The following is a 16793-nucleotide window of genomic DNA, read 5'->3' on the forward strand; positions in this document are numbered from 1 at the left end:
TATTTATTTTTTATTATTTTATTTTATTTTTTTGAGACAGAATATTGCTTTTGTTGCCCAGGCTGGAGTGCAGTGGCGTGATGTCGGCTTGCTGCAACCTCTGCCTCCCGGGTTTAAGCAATTCTGTGTCGGTCTCCTGAGTAGCTGGGATTACAGGTGCCTGCCACCATGCCCAGCTAATTTTTGTATTTTTTAGTAGAGACAGGGTTTCATCATGTTGGCCAGGCTGGTCCTGAACTCCTGACCTCAAGTAGTCTACCTGCCTCAGCCTCCTCTGCGCCTGGCCTGAACATGGCACTTTAAAAAAGTTTTTGTTTCAGCAGGGAGCATTGGCTCACGCCTGTAATCCCAGCACTTTGGGAGGCCAAGGCAGGTGGATCACCTGGGTCAGGGGTTCAAGACCAGCATTACCAATATGTCTCTACTAAAAGTACAAAAATTAGCCAGGTGTGGTGGTGGACACCTGTAGTCCCAGCTACTTGAGAGGCTGAGGCAGGAGAATCACTTGAACCCAGGAGGTGGAGGTTGCAGTGAGATGAGATTCCACACTGCACTCCAGCCTGGGTGACAGAGCAAGACTGTCTCAAAAAAAAAAAAAAAAAAGATTCTTTTTCCTTTTTTTTTTTTCCCACCACTAAGAGTCGTACGAGTTCGATTTGGCGAGGGCCAAGATTTTTTTTTTTTCTGAGTAAAATGGACCTCAAAGAGCCCAATGATTTCTTTTTAATTTTTTCCAAAGGATATAAATGGAAGCTAGGGCTCCCACAATTGGTGCTCTGTGAATATTAAACTATTCCTGATGATGTTACCTTCCCAGGGCAAGGCCAGTATTTCCCAGACTGGGCTCATATGTCTGTTCTTTGGAGCTGTGGGTAAAGAGCCTATCTCTTCAGGGGATGTAAGCAGGTAGAGATGTTCACTGGGGATCGGGAAATTGAATGAGCAGAGCCACATGAGTGAGTGGTCAGTGACAGCTGATCTTTGGCTGTTTCCCAGAACATTTCCACTTGTTGTGAAAGCAATCATTGGTGCTTGGAGAATGACTGTTGCCATGGATACGTGGTTATTCTAATCAGTCCCACAAACTACCTCTTTATAGGAACAGCTTTTCTCTTGCCCCAGCCATGTGGCTCTGCTGGCCCTGCCCACCTGGACACACCTGATTATCCCAGCATAAGCAGCTGACAAGGCTGAACCAAGGCGTCTGTGTCTGGGCGTCTTCCGACTTTGCACCAGGACAATGTTTGGCAGTGTCTCTCTTCAGTGCTGAGGTGGTCAGATGGAAAGCCCAGAAGCTGTTGGCAGTCACCTTCTATGGAAAAAGCCTGGCGCAGCAAGAAGGATGCACACACAGAGAACTTGCTTGGCTTCATGGGGCCAGATCCTAGTCCTCTTGAGACCCAGACACATTTTTTTGTCTTACATTTCTTTCTTTTAAAATTATACTTGGGCTGGGCACGGTGGCTCAAGCCTGTAATCCCAGCACTTTGGGAGGCCGAGGTGGGTGGATCAAGAGGTCAAGAGATCGAGACCATCCTGATCAACATGGTGAAATCCCGTCTTTACTAAAAATACAAAAAATTAGCTGGACATGGTGGTGCGTACCTGTAATCCCAGCTGTTCAGGAGGCCGAGGCAGGAGAATTGCCTGAACCCAGGAGGCAGAGGTTGCAGTGAGCTGAGATCACACCATTGCACTCCAGCCTGGGTAACAAGAACTAAACGCCGTCTCAAAAAAAAAAAAAAAAAAAAAAAAAAAAAAAAAAAATTATACTTTAAGTTCTGGGATACATGTGCAGAACTTGCAGGTTTGTTACATGGGTATACACGTGCCATGGTGGTTTGCTGCACCCATCAAGCCATCATCTACATTAGGTATTTCTCCTAATGCTATCCTTCCCCTAGCCTCCAACCCCCTGACAGGCCATGGTGTGTGATGTTCCCCTCCCTGTGTCCATGTGTTCTCATTGTTCAACTCCCACTTATGAATGAGAAATGCAGTGTTTTGTTTTCTGTTCCTGTGTTAGTTTGCTTACTGGTTTCCAACTTCATCCATGTCCCTGCAAAGGACATGAACTCATCCTTTTTTATGGCTGCATAGTATTCCATGGTGTATATGTGCCACATTTTCTTTATCCAGTCTATCATTGATAGGCATGTGGGTTGGTTTCAAGTCTTTGCTATTGTGAATCGTGCTGCAATAAACATACATGTGCATGTGTCAAATTGCTGGATCAAATGATATTTCTGGTTCTAGATCCATGAGGAATTACCACACTGTCTTCCACAATGGTTGAACTAATCTACCCTCCCACCAACAGTGTAAAAGCATTCCTATTTCTCCACACCCTCTCCAGCAGCTGTTGTTTCCTGATTTTTTAACGATCGCCATTCTAACTGGCATGAGATAGTATCTCACTGTGGTTTTGATTTGCATTTTGCTAATAACCAGTGATGATGAGCTTTTATTCATATGTTTGTTGGCTGCATAAATGTCTTCTTTAGAAAAGTGTCTGTTCATATTCTTTGCCCACTTTTTGATGGGGTTCTTTGTTTTTTTTCTTGTAAATTTGTATAAGTTCTTTGTAGACTCTGGATATTAGCCCTTTGTCAGATAAATAGATTGCAGAATTTTTCTCCCATTCTCTAGGTTGCCTGTTCACTTTGATGATAGTTTCTTTTGCTGCGCCGAAGCTCTTTAGTTTAATTAGATTCCATTTGTCTATTTTGGCTTTTGTTGCCATTGCTTTTGCCCATGTCTGTGTCCTGAATGGTGTTGCCTAGGTTTTCTCCTAGGATTTTTATGGTTTTAGGTCTTCCATTTAAGTCTTAAATCCATCTTGAGTTAATTTTTGTATAAGGTGTAAGGAAGGGGTCCAGTTTCAGTTTTCTGCATATAGCTAGCCAGTTTTCCCAACATAATTTATTAAATAGGTAATCCTTTCCCCATTGCTTTTCTTTTTGTCAGATTTGTCAAAGATCAGGTGGTTGTAGATGTGTGGTGTTATTTCTGAGGCCTCTGTTTTGTTGCATTAGTCTCTATGTCTGTTTTAGTACCTGTACTATGCTGTTTTGGTTACTGTAGCCTTGTAGTATAGTTAGTATAGTTTGAAGTCAGGTAGCATGATGCCTCCAGCTTTGTTCTTTTTGCTTAGGATTGTCTTGGCTATATGGGCTCTTTTATGGTTCCATATGAAATTTAAAGTAGTTTTTTCTAATTCTGTGAAGAAAGTCAGTGGTAGCTTGATGGAGATTGCACTGAATCTATGAATTACCTTGGGCAGTATGGCCATTTTTATGTTATTGATTCTTCCTATCCATGAGTACGGATTTTTTCCCCCATTTGTTTGTGTCCTTTCTTATTTCGTTGAGCAGTGGTGTGTAGTTCTCCTTGAGGAGGTCCTTCATATTTGGCAATACACTTGTAAGTTGTATTCCTGGGTATTTTATTCTCTTTGTAACAATTGTGAATGGGAGTTCGCTCATGATTTGGCTCTCTTTTGTCTTTTATTGGTGCATAGGAATGCTTGTGATTTTTGCACACTGATTTTGTATCCTGAGACTTTACTGAAGTTGCTTATCAGCTTAAGGAGATTTTGGGCTAAGATGATGGGGTTTTCTAAATATACAATCATGTCATCTGTAAATAGGGACAATTTGACTTCCTCTCTTCCTATTTGAATACTTTTATTTCTTTTTCTTTCCTGATTGCCCTGGCCAGAACTTCCAATACTGTGTTGAACAGGAGGGGTGAGAGACAGCATCCTTGTCTTGTGCTGGTTTTCAAAGGGAATGCATCCAGCTTTCGCCCATTCAGTATGATTACTGGCTGTGGGTTTGTCATAAATAGCTCTTATCATGTTTAGATACATTCCACCAATACCTAGTTTATTGAGAGTTTTTAGCATGAAGGGGTGTTTGAATTTTATATATTGAGATAACCATGTGGTTTTGTCTTTGGTTTTGTTTATGCGATTGATTATGTTTATTGATTTGTGTATGTTGAACCAGCCTTGCAACCCAGGGATGAAGGTGACTTGATCATGGTGGATAGGCTTTTTGCTGTGCTGTTGAATTTGATTTACCAGTATTTTATTGAGGATTTTTGCGACGATGTTCATCAGGGATACTGGCCTGAAATTTTATTTTTTTTGTTGTGTCTTTGCCAGGTTTGGTATCAGGATGATGCTGACCTCTTAAAATGAGTTAGGGAGGAGTCTCTCTTTTTCTATTCTTTGGAATAGTTTCACAAGGAATGGTGCCAGCTCCTCTTTGTATCTCTGGTAGGATTCAGCTGTGAATCCATCTGATCCTGAGCTTTTTTTGGTTGATAGGCTATTAATTACTGCCTCAATTTTAGAACTTGTTATTGATCTATTTAGGGATTCAATTTCTTCCTGGTTTTGTCTTGGGAGAGTGTATGTGTCCAGGCATTTATCCATTGCTTCTAGATTTTCTAGTTTATTTGTGTAGAAATATTTATAGTATTCTCTGATGTAGTTTGTATTTTTGTGGGATCAGTAGTGATATCCCCTTGATCATTTTTTATTGTGTATATTTGATTCTCTTATCTTTTTTTCCTTATTAGTCTGGTTAGCAGTCTATCTAATTTGTTGATCTTTTCAGAAAACCAGCACCTGGATTAACTGATTATTTGAAGGGTTTTTCATCTCCTTCAGTTCTGCTCTGTAGTTATTTCTTGTCTTCCTCTAGCTTTTGAATTTGTTTGCTCTTGCTTCTCTAGTTCTTTTAATAGTGATGTTAGGGGGTCGATTTTAGATCTTTCCTGCTTTCTCCTGCGGGCATTTAGTGGTATAAATATCCCTCTAAATATTGCTTTAGCTGTGTCCCAGAGTTTCTGGTGTGCTATATCTTTGTTCTAATTGGTTTCAAAGAACTTATTATTTCTGCCTTAATTTCATTATTTATTCAGTAATCATTCAGGGGCAGGTTGTTCAGTTTTCATGTAGTTGTGCAGTTTCAAGTGAGTTTCTTAATCCCGAGTTCTAATTTGATTGCACTATGGTTTGAAAGACTGTTTGTTATAATTTCTGTTCTTTTGCATTTTCTGAGGAGTATTTTACTTCTAGTTATGTGGTCAGTTTTACACTAAGTGTGATATGGTGCTGAGAAGAATGTATATTCTGTTGATTTGGTGTGGAGAGTTCTGTAGATGTCTATTAGGATCGTTTGGTCCAGAGCTGAGTCTCCAATATCCTTGTTAATTTTCTATTTCTTTGATCTGTGTAATGTTGACAGTGGGGTGTTAAAGCCTCCCAGTATTGTTTTTCACTAGTCATACCACTTTTATTTATATTGTATCTATGTTACATTGTTTATTCAATAACAGAACAAATATGAATACATTCATAGTATTCTCTTTTAATTGGGTAATTCCACGTTGTCAAATATTGACTGTGTTTATATTGGGTGTCCTACCCAATTAAAAAAAAAAAAGGTAGAATGACCTGGCAGACAGTTCTTGTTGTACCATGTTATTGATATAACAGTAATATTGTATATGTCTCTCTCATTTTTTTAAAAAAGCAACCAAATTTTGAAAAGATGGATGATTAAACTACTGCTTACTGGCTCAGGGAAATGTTTTAAAAAATAGAAATTAATCCATTCTTTCCCCAAGAAAAATGTTGAGGTGAACCTCTTAAAACATTTAAGTCATCAAGGAGGAAATGTTTATTTCTTAAAAAGGGGTCAGTGCCGAAAGAAAATCACATGGCAGACCCCACTGCACAACCGCTCTGCACCAAAACAGAAATGGGGACCATAGCAACATAATCATGCTGGAGAGAGGAAAAACCCACACTGAGGAGTCAGGTTTCTTTTAAAACTCCCTGTTACAAATAGAATCAATGACTATATCTCAAGACACAATATTTTCATTAAATAGGTCTAACTCACAAATCGATGCTACAAAATACAGTATTTTTCCATCATTTTAGTTGTAATTTACACTATGTACAGAAAGATAACATTACCTATTTTAAACTAAATACAGATGAACAAATAGCTTGTTAAAAACCAGAATCAGGGCTTATAAATAATGCAGAAAATGCAAACGCCAAAAACACGATGCCTCCAATGATTGTCATAGTTCTGACAGAGATTTTCTGTGCTATCATTCTTCCTCCAATTACTGCCAGTCCCGTGCACAGGGAGTGCCCCATGGTTCACCCACGGCTACACCATAGGGGTCCTCTCTTGCTGCCAATACAATTGTAGTTGAGAGCGATCACCCCATTCTGCTAAGAATGTTAATGTAAGAGCTTGAACAAAAATGGGTGAAATAAAATGCAACCACTTTTTCTGAGGTACTATTGTGCTTGTTCCTGTTTCGACATCTCCTGGTCCATTTAAAAGTTTGGTTTGTTGAAATTCTTCATGTTTTTTCTTTAATTCAGCCTGAACTTCTTCCAGTTTCTCTTGACTTTCCTCAGGGCTCATCCTCAAGCCTTCCCGCAGCATTCTAATGCCAAAAATGGCAAATAACACAGTTGAAACATAGTATGTATAGACCCTGGGGATGACTGTGGTGGCATAGCCAAACAAAACTGACAAGAACGTCATTAGTCCCAAGGCAAGCATTGCACCAGCCAGAACGGTTAGGCGGTTATAGCGCATTGCCATGATGGTTGCTGTAAAAAATGTCTTATCACCCAATTCAGATACAATGACAACTGATATGGCAGCGACAAATGCATGCATAAAGCCCAAATCAGTTTGGGCAGCAGGATCTTCCTTATTGGTATGAACTGGAGCTGCTGGTGTAAATGCTTTCTCAACCCGGGCCGGCTCGGGGCCCTGCACGGCCACCGGCTGCTACTGCAGCTGCTGGGCAGGCGCCAGCGGTTCTTTGTTCCGGTGGCTAAGGTCTTCATCCGGACCCGCCCGGACCCCAGCCGGGGCCCACAGTAGCTGAACCAGCAAGAGCAGAAGCGGCCTGGGCGCCGATGCGCGGCTGTTGCCCGGGGCCGCGGCCGCCATCCCCCCAGCCAGGCCGGCCGCGCACCGGCGCCGCAGGAGGAAGTGCTGGCGAAGCGAAGCCTCGACCCGGAACAGCGTCCGCCGGGCGGCCTGATGCCTCGCAGCCGCCGCTGCTCAGGGAGCAGTCAGCACCATCCGGGAGGTGCCAGCGGCTGGTGAAGCCTCCCAGTATTATTGTGTGGGAGTCTAAGTCTCTTTGTAGGTCTCTAAGAACTTGTTTTATGAATCTGGGTGCTCTTGTATTGGGTGCATATATATTTAGGATCGTTAGCTCTTGTTGTTGCATTTATCTTTGACCATTACGTAATGCCCTTCTCTTTGTCTTTTGTTCTTTGTTGGTTTAAAGTCTGTTTTATCAAGAGACTAGGATTGCAATTCCTCTTTTTTTTTCCTTGCCGTTTGCTTGGTAAATATTCCTACATCCCTTTATTTTGAGCCTACCTGTGTCTTTGCACATGAGATGGATCTCCTGAATACAGCACACCAGTGGGTCTTGACTCTTTATTCAACTTGCCAGTCTGTCTTTTAATTCAGGCATTTAGCCCATTTACATTTAAGGTTAATATTGCTATGTGTGAATTTGATTCTGTCATTTTGATGCTAGTTGGTTATTTTGTCCATTATTTGATGCAGTTTATTCATAATGTCGATGGTCTTTACAATTTGGTATGTTTTTGCAGTGGCTGGCACTGGTTTCTCTTTTCCATATTCAATGCTTCCTTCAGGAGTTCTTGTAAGGCAGGCCTGGTGGTGACAAAATCACTCAGCATTTGCTTGTAAAGGATTTTATTTCTCCTTCACTTATGAAACTTAGTTTGGCTGGATATGACATTATGTGTTGAATATTCTTTACTTTAAGAATGTTGAATATTGACCTCCACCTTCTTCTGGATTGTAGGGTTTCTGCAGAGAAATCCACTATTAGTCTGAAGGGCTTCTCTTTGTGGGTAACCTGAGCTTTCTTTTTGGCTTCCCTTAACATTTTTTTCTTCATTTTAACCTTGGTGAATCTGATGATTATGTTTCTTGGAGTTGCTCTTCTCAAAGAGTATCTTTGTAGTGTTCTCTGTATTTCCAGAATTTGAATGTTGTCCTGTCTTGCTAGGTTGGGGAAGTAATCCTGAATCACTCCCTGAAGAGTGTTTTCCAACTCGGTTCTATTCTCCCCATGACTTTCAGGTACACCAATCAAAAGTAGCTTTTGTCTTTTCACATAGCCCCATATTTCTTGGAGGCTTTGTTTGTTTCTTTTCATTTTTTTTTTCTCTAATCTTGTCTTCATGCTTTGTTTCATTAAGTTGATCTTCAATTTCTGATATCCCTTCTTCCTTGTGATAGATTCAGCTATTGATACTTGTGTATGCTTCATGAAGTTCTCATGCTGTGTTTTTCAGCTCCATCAGGTCATTTATGTTCTTCTCTAAACTGGTTATTCTAGTTAGCAAATTCCTCTAACCTTTTTTCAGTGTTCTTAGCTTCCTTGCATTGGGTTACAGCATGCTCCTTTACCTCAGAGCAGTTTGTTATTACCCACCTTCTGAAGCCTACTTCTGTCAATTCGTCAAACTCATTCTCCATCCGGTTTTGTTCCCTTGCTGGTGAGGAGTTGTGATCCTTTGGAGAAGAGTCATTCTGGTTTTTGGATTTTCAGTCTTTTTGTGCTGGTTTTTCCTCATTTTCCTCAATTTGTCTACCTCTGCTTTTCCATGTTGGTGACCTTCAGATGGGGTTTCTGGGTGAATGTCCTTTTTGTGGATGTTGATGCTATTCCTTTCTGTTTGTTAGTTTTCCTTCTAATAGGCCCTTCTGCTGCAGATCTGCTGGAGTTTGCTGGAGGTCCACTCCAGAACTTTTGCCTGGATATCACCAACAGAGGCCTCAGAACATCAAAGATTGCTGCCTGTTCCTTTCTCTAGAAGCTTTGTCTCAGAGGGGCACCTGTCAGATGTCAGCTGGAGCTCTCCTATATGAGGTATCTGTTGACCCCTGCTGGGAGGTGTCTGCCAGTCAGGAGGCATGGGGGTCAGGGACCCACTTGAGGAGGCAGTCTGACCCTTAGCAGAGCTTGAGCACTGTGCTGGGAGATCTACTGCTCTCTTCAGAGCTAGGAGGCAGGAATGTTTAAGTCTACTGAAGCTGCACCCACAGCTGCCCCTTCCCCAAAGTGCTCTGTTTCAGGGAGATGGATTTTTATCTATAAGCCCCTGACTGGTGCTGCTGCCTTTCTTTCAGAGATGTCTTACCCAGAGAGGAGGAATCTAGAGAGGCAGTCTGGCTACAGCAGCTTTGCTGAGGTGTGGTTGGCTCTGCCCAGTTTGAACTTCTTGTTGGCTTTGTGTACACTGTGAGGGGAAAACTACCTACTCAAGCCTCAGTAATGGCATCCCTCCCCCCACCAAGCTTGAGCATCCCAAGTCAACTTCAGAGTGCTAGTCTGGCAGTGAGAATTTCAAGCCAATGGATCTTGGCTTGCTGTGCTCTGTGGGATTGAGATTCTCTGAGCTAGACCACTTGGCTCCCTGGCTTCAGCCCCCTTTCCAGGGGAGTAAACGGTTCTGTCTCACTGGCATTCCAGACACCACTGGGGTATGAAAAAACTCCTTAAGCTAGCTCAGTGTCTGTCCAAATGGCTGCCCAGTTTTGTGCTTGAAACCCAGGGCCCTGGTGGTGTAGATACCTGAGGGAATATCCTGGTCTGCAGGTTGTGAAGACTGTGGGAAAAGCATAGTGTCTGGGCCAAAATGCACCGCTGCTCATGGCACAGTCCCTCAAGGCTTCCTTTGGATAGGGGAGGGAGTTCCCTGACCCCATGTGCTTCCCAGGTAAGGTGACGCCCACTCTTCTTTGGCTTGGCATCCATGGGCTGCACCCACTGTCTAACCAGTCCCAGTGGGGTGAGCCAAGTACCTCAGTTGGAAATGCAGATATCACCCACCTTCTGCATTGATCTCACTGGGAGCTGCAGACCAGAGCTGTTCCTATTTGGCCATCTTGCTAGCCATTCCTTTTGTCTTACAGTTATAAGACAACCCTTTACGTTTCTAGTGAGTCCCTCTTTTTGGCCTAGTTCCTCTTTTTGTTTGGGTTGAGTTCTGGCTGTTGTCAGCCCTGAGGTTTGAACTGCTGGTATCTTCTCATGAGAAATTGAGAGAACCATAGGAGGTCAACTCCTTGAGGTTAGGGGTGGGGTTCTAATTACTCTGTCATTCCCATAACACTGCTGTCTGTTCCATGGAAGTGAGGTGGTGTTTTTTTTGGGTAACACAGTCCATGGTCTTCAGAATAGCTCAGGCCACGGAGGAACTTTCTGGTTCCATGTAGTTGAACCAAGGCTTGGAGATGATCTCATTTGTGTCACCTGGCAAAAAGGGAGGTGAAAGCAAAGCCAAAGTACAAAAGATATGGGAGGAGACTGCCAGTTGCCCCCTAGTTTGCAATTTATCTTCTTCTAGAACCCCTGACTTTAAGCTGGGAACATGGTTGCCCATTATAAAGACTTCACTATTGCTAAAGTGGTTATGTTACTAAGTTCTGGTCCATAGGATATGAGCAGAATTGTATGGAAGCTCCTAAGAGCATTCTTTAAAAGGCAGGAAGCTTGCACTCTTCACCGTCCCCTTCCCCTTGCTTTTGTCCTCTATCTTACTTGCTAGAATGTAGTTGTGAGAGCCCACGCTCTAGCTGCTATGGTGGACCGTGAGGTTGAGTCCAGGCCGTGAAGGTGTCGGAGTGATGCTGTCTACCTCTGGAATGTTACTTGATAGAGAAATACATTTTAATTTCAGTTTAACCATTGGTTTTTCAGGTTTCTATTGCAGCCATACCTAATCCTGACTGACAGCAGACACTGAGCACAGAACACTCTCCTGCTTCCAGAAGCTATGGGCATTCCAAGGAAGCTGTAGAATGAATTTACAGATAATATTCTTCCCCAGATGTGTCTTTGGCTTTAAAGATTATTAACTCTGGACAACAGGTTGACTATGGTCATGGATTAAAGAAAACATTCTCTATTCTTCTCACTCATTTCCTGCTTTTAAAAGGCAACTGGATGAACTCTTCAGATATTTGAATAGCTTTGATGATTTTGTTGACTCATTGCCCTTAACATACACGACCACATGCTGCTGGGCTTCAGTTTTAATAATCATGACTCATTTTAAAAAGGGAAAGCTCTTGAGAAAAGAGGCTTCCCAAACTGCCTGGGCTTCCTTATAAGTGAGTCAACACAGAAAGGGCTCAGTCCATCAAAACAACCTACAACTGCAATAAAATGCAGTGAAAACACTGTAAATTTCTACAAATGAAAGATAGTATTATTGTTGTTATTATTATAATAATGACAGGGCATTCCTGTTATTTTTAATGTCTACTATGGGATTACTGATAAAATCACTCAACCTGAGAATGGGTGGTTTGATTTTTAAAAGAAGGGTGTTTTCTCCCAAAGTTAGTTTGGCTCAGTTCATCAGATAGTCCAGCTGTGTGCAACAACTTTACAGTTTGCCAAACACGTTCCCTTCATCTTTATTATTTTGTTTCATCCTCACAGCAATCTTTAATCACAAGAGAACGAGGTTCAGAAAGCTTAAGGAACCTGCTCCAGGTCCTGTGGCTGAGATGGCTGGGATTCCACCCAGACTTTGAGTCTGGGTATGTTGGGGAGGGAAGGTGAGGGATGGAGGAGACCTTGCAAATTTCCCTGAGGTTGGGTACTTGTACAGCCCACCTCGGATGATGGGTTCAGTCCCTCGGGTGCTGGGAAACGAGAAGGAGCCCATTTCAGTCTGAAGCTATGCTTGTACCTTGCTTGCCTGGACACACCCTCCCCACCAGGGTCGCAGTCCTGACCCACCTCTGACATCCTGGCACATCTGCAGATCTTGCAGGAACAGCCCCTTCAAGCAGCTGAAGTGCAGCCGCCTCTTAGCAGATGGTGGTTAATAATAGGCTTTGTTCTCTAGGTTCTTCTATTTTCAGCTACCGAATACAATTTATAAAGAAAAAAAATACACACCACCATCCCCCCACCCCTTATCAGATCTCTTATAATTATAGAATAAGGTGACTGCGAACTCCCAGGGAGCTGGTTTCCATGGCAATGACAAGCTATTATATTCTAAAGGCCAAGCTAGAACTCCACCCCCTCGTCCTTGCCACTGCTGTGCGTCTTGTTATTGCAGTGTTCCAAAATAAACTTGCTGCCTAATCGTAAATCCCATATAATTAGAGATGAGCTAATCGTTACCCTGCTACCTTTGTGTGGCCCACTCATCATGCTAGCAGTTTCTAGAACAGCGATGCTGACGGACTGTTTGATGTCAGAATAGACCTTTCTTCTCCAGGAACTGGGTGCAGCATCAATCCATGTATGGCTCAGGACCCTCCAACCGGAAAGGACCTGAGTTATGAGACCTGCCCAGGGTGCTTCATCAAATGAAAGGGTCAGCTTAGGTAGCAACTGACTGTCAGATCTGTGGCTTTCTCCAGCTCTCCATTAAGGACGGGCAGAGAAGTCTCCCTGGAGTCACATAGAGCTCTCTCTCTCACACTTTGTGGTTACCTGTTGGGACCAGCATCAGGGCAGCACATGTGACACTCTTCCTCCCATTCCGTATTATTTATTGAGATGGACTTTCACTCTGTCGCCCAGGTTGGAGTGCAGTGGCGTGATCTTGGCTCACTGTGACTCTGCCCCTGGGCCCAAAGTGATTCTCCTGCCCCAGCCTCCTGAGTATCTGGGATTACAGGCACCCACCACCATGCCCAGTTTTTGTATTTTTAGTAGAGATGGGATTTCACCATGTTGGCCAGGCTGGTCTTGAACTCCTGATCTCGTGATTCACCTGCCTCAGTCTCCTAAAGTGCTGAGTTTACAGGCATATGCCACTGCACCCAGCCTCTTCCTCCCATTTCTTGCTCAGCTCCTCCAATCCTCCTCTGTAGACTGGAGGTGGGTTTTAGCACATGTTATGTCTGGCTTGTGTAGTTTTCATCTATGAGGAATCATTGTCTAGTTTTCAGCAGGTGGAGACCCCAGCAGGGTTGCATTCAGTGCAGAGGTCCTTAGGAAATTCCATCCTCCTGGAAACAGATGATCTACCAAAAAAAGGAACTGGGTAATGATAATTTCAGGTAAGTGATGGAGGGAAACTCAAACAGGGTTGATGTTTGGAATGTGTTTGGCATTTGAAGGGCTTGCTCCCTCTAATACCTGAGCACAGAACTAGGAGATGAAAAGACTGATTAAAGCTTACCTGTTCAGGGGTCCCGTTTGCTTCATTTCCCTGAAATGCCCCTCATGTGCAACCAGGTTTGCAATGGCATTTAAATGGTGCCCTGGCTCTGGTTAATTTCATCTGTGCTGGGTCCCTTCCATTGGCTCCTCCAGGTCCACGCTGGGCCATTCTCCTCCTGGGTCTATACCTCATACCTTTAGAAGCATCAGCAGGTCTTCTGCTATCTACTTGGTTTTAGCTGGTGCAAGGCACTAGCGGGAGACTGGAGAATGGTGGCAGGTGGCAATTGGTCAGCTTATGCCTTTCCTTGGCTTCCTTCCTGCAGGCTCTCTGTGGAGTGGCTGCTGCCCTCTACAAAGGCCACAGGGGCTCTCAGGGGCCCTCTCCAGAGACCTGCCCTCTCTGAGTCCTGGTAGTCACTCTTCCCATTGTCTCTTTAGGCTTAAGAGGGACAACAGCTTCTGACTATTGCTAGCCATCTCATGTGGGTGTGGTTTCGTTACAGACTGCTGTCTGCTGTCACTCCTGCAGACAGCACCTTTATTAAACCCTGCGCTCACCCCAGGTTGAGTGCACTCTCCTCTTCTTTCCCAGGCCCTGACTGAGTCAGTACCTCTCCCACCGACACCAGCTTCCTCTGTGCCTTTTCTTTCTCTGTGCACCCTCCTTGCTTTCCTTTCTTTCCTCTGCCTCATTTAACCCTCCTTATTCAAGACCCAGCTTCAGTCTCATGTCCTTTCACCCACCTTTCTCCTTCTCCACACTCCTGCTTTCCTAAGAATCAGCCCCCTATAGCTTAGCAGTCACTTCCCTGTTATCCTATAGGTTCCTGTCTGTTGATTTAATTTCCCCAGCTAGACTTTAACCTTCTGTGAGGATGAGGACCACAGCAAGGTGCTTATCTGTCTGTGACTCAAGAAGCGCTCGGGGCATCTTACCTGCTGGAGAAGGTCTCCCTGGTCAGCTGTGTGTCTAGTGCTGTCTGGGCCCAGACTCAGACCGCACGGGTTGCCAGGCTGTGAATATCAGGACAGGGGAACACACTGAATTGTTTTATCTAGGTGTCCTGATGGATGGGATCTTGGCAAAATAACACTACATGGGGATCATATATGTGTATTTCCCATTTCCTTAGTCATGGTAGGTAATTCCAAAGACCTCATTCACTCTCCTTCTCAGAGTAGTAGTTGTAACAAAAACATAAAAGCTGTTTAGGAAAATACATGGCAAATCCTGTCCACACAGAAAGGAGCAATTCATAGAGAGGAAAATGGGGGGCCTGGAAATCCCCATGATGAAAGTTTGTTTAGGAGCTGGATACTAAGTCCAACAGGGGCATGAAAGTGAGTAAATGCTTCCAAGGATCCTAGTCACCAGCAGCGGGATCACAGGAAGGGCTGATAGCCTAGATTTTTAGAATCCCAGGATTCTATAACTTTATAATTCTATAATTTATAATTTATAAATCAAATAAACAGATTTGTTGCTTCTTTCAACTGAGAAAAAAAAGCATGGCTGATTTTTTAAAGTGCTGCTAGAGAATAATATATCAAAAAAGCAAGACTCAGAGTGTTTCCCAGGAGATTAAAATCAGGGGAAGAAAAAAAAAGGCAAAACCCCCCAAATCCAACCAGATCAACAAGGAGTATAGCTTCCCAGCCTGCAAATACAGACCAATTTTAAAAAATTCATTGGCACAATTGTCTGTTAATTGTACCTTTGCCAGTTGATTACAGTATTTCTTAAACAACATCCCACTACTAAGCAGCTTTGCAACATTCGGCCCTCTTCTGATACCTGCTCTGTGCTCAGGACACCAAACTCGAAGTGGGATTAATTCTGGCCTCTGGCAGCTGGGGTAATTTAAGGCTTCACTGGAGTGGGACAGGTCACCGCAGGTTGAGCTATAAAAGCTGTCTCCAGTGTAACTTTGCTCAGGGTAGCACACTGCAAAGTGCTCAGATGGTTTGTCCATCAAGATTAACAATGATCTTTTGGTGATATTTTCATTTATTACAGGAAGGCAATTTGTTTGGTGGGGTCTCAGTGGAGAAGATGTTCTGATAACATTTCTGGATTTACTTCCATGGGTGGCAGAGAGGAAGGCAGAACTGATTTGGGATTTTCTCGATAGAGTGCAGCAACTCCCCCACTTCAGAGTACACTAGCACTCAGTTCTGGCCTCCAGTGTCTCCCCTGTCCCAACAGAGGTCCTTGGGTGGGAAGCCATGTCCAGTAGCCATGGAAGGAGCCATCAGAAGTGGAACGTGGGCCAGCAAAGGAAGACGCACAGTGGGCTGGTGGTCTTAGTCAAAATGGTGCTTATGTCTCAAAACTGTAGTGTGTCCACTGGAAGGGGTTGGAGCAGTGGAAGAGGTAAAAATGGTGAATACTGTGTGTCAGCCTCAGACAATGAGAGCTGATAGGACATCGTCTCTGGGGTTCCCTGGAAGGACTTCAAATTGGGGTATGTTATGAGTTGGCTGAGGCCTATGTTAGCAGATGGGGCAGGAGCCAGAGAAACATGAGTGGCAAACAGAGTTAGTGATCTTAGAATGTGTGACAACCTGGCTCGCAGGGCAGGGCACGATGTGGTAATAATGAGTTTCAGTTTGCTTGTTGATTTTGAAGTAACTTGGACATCCAAGTGACATATTCTTTGTGTTCCTCATCAGGAAGGGGATGGTTGAATATTTGGAGTTTGGAAATGATGTAATTCTTTTAAAAGGGGAGCGATTTAAACACTAATCAGTCCTTTACACATTAGTATAAATAAAAAGTCTGCAAATAAATTTTGATAGAAGGGGAGAAATAAGGAGCCACTATCAATGCTGATGGGAAAGTGGTTATCACTGAGGAAGGAATATTCAGCCACAGTGAGAGCCTGAGGGGTCTCCAGTCTGCCCATCATACAGCCTGGGCCTGTCCTGGGTGCGTCCTCTCCATCAGATCTATCCTTCATTTCATTCCCAAGCTTCTGAGGAAACAAATCTACCCGAATCTGTCTCCCTTAGACTTATATCTCACTAGAGTTCTTATTCCTTTTATTTAAATATGTTATTTCTTACATTGTATTTTTATTTTCTTTTGTAAGGTATGCTTTACATATCATAAACTTTACCCATTTTAAGTGTATAACTCAAGGATTTCTGGTAACTTTATTGAATTGTACAGGCATTACCACAATCCAGTTTTTTTTTTTGAGACGGAGTTTCACTCTTGTTACCCAGGCTGGAGTGCAATGACGTGATCTCGGCTCACCGCAACCTCCACCTCCTGGGTTCAGGCAATTCTCCTGCCTCAGCCTCCAGAGTAGCTGGGATTACAGGCACGCGCCACCGTGCCCAGCTAATTTTTTGTATTTTTAGTAGAGACGGGGTTTCACCATGTTGACCAGGATGGTCTCGATCTCTTGACCTCGTGATCCACCCGCCTCGGCCTCCCAAAGTGTTTTTTAACTTTTTTTAACCTTTGTTTTTGAGATGGAGTTTCACTCTTGTTGCCCAGGCTGGAGTGCAATGGCACAATCTCGGCTCACTGCAACTTCTGCCTC

General features: G+C 43.5%; 1 pseudogene; it reads right to left on the reverse strand.

Annotated features, from left to right (window-relative positions):
* Positions 1-5310: 5310 nt before the first annotated feature.
* LOC100387672 (putative divalent cation/proton antiporter TMEM165 pseudogene) lies at positions 5311-7077 on the reverse strand (annotated as a pseudogene).
* Between the last annotated feature and the right edge of the window lie 9716 nt (positions 7078-16793).

This window comes from Callithrix jacchus, chromosome 1 (assembly GCF_049354715.1).
Source record: "Callithrix jacchus isolate 240 chromosome 1, calJac240_pri, whole genome shotgun sequence".
NCBI lineage: Eukaryota > Metazoa > Chordata > Mammalia > Primates > Cebidae > Callithrix > Callithrix jacchus.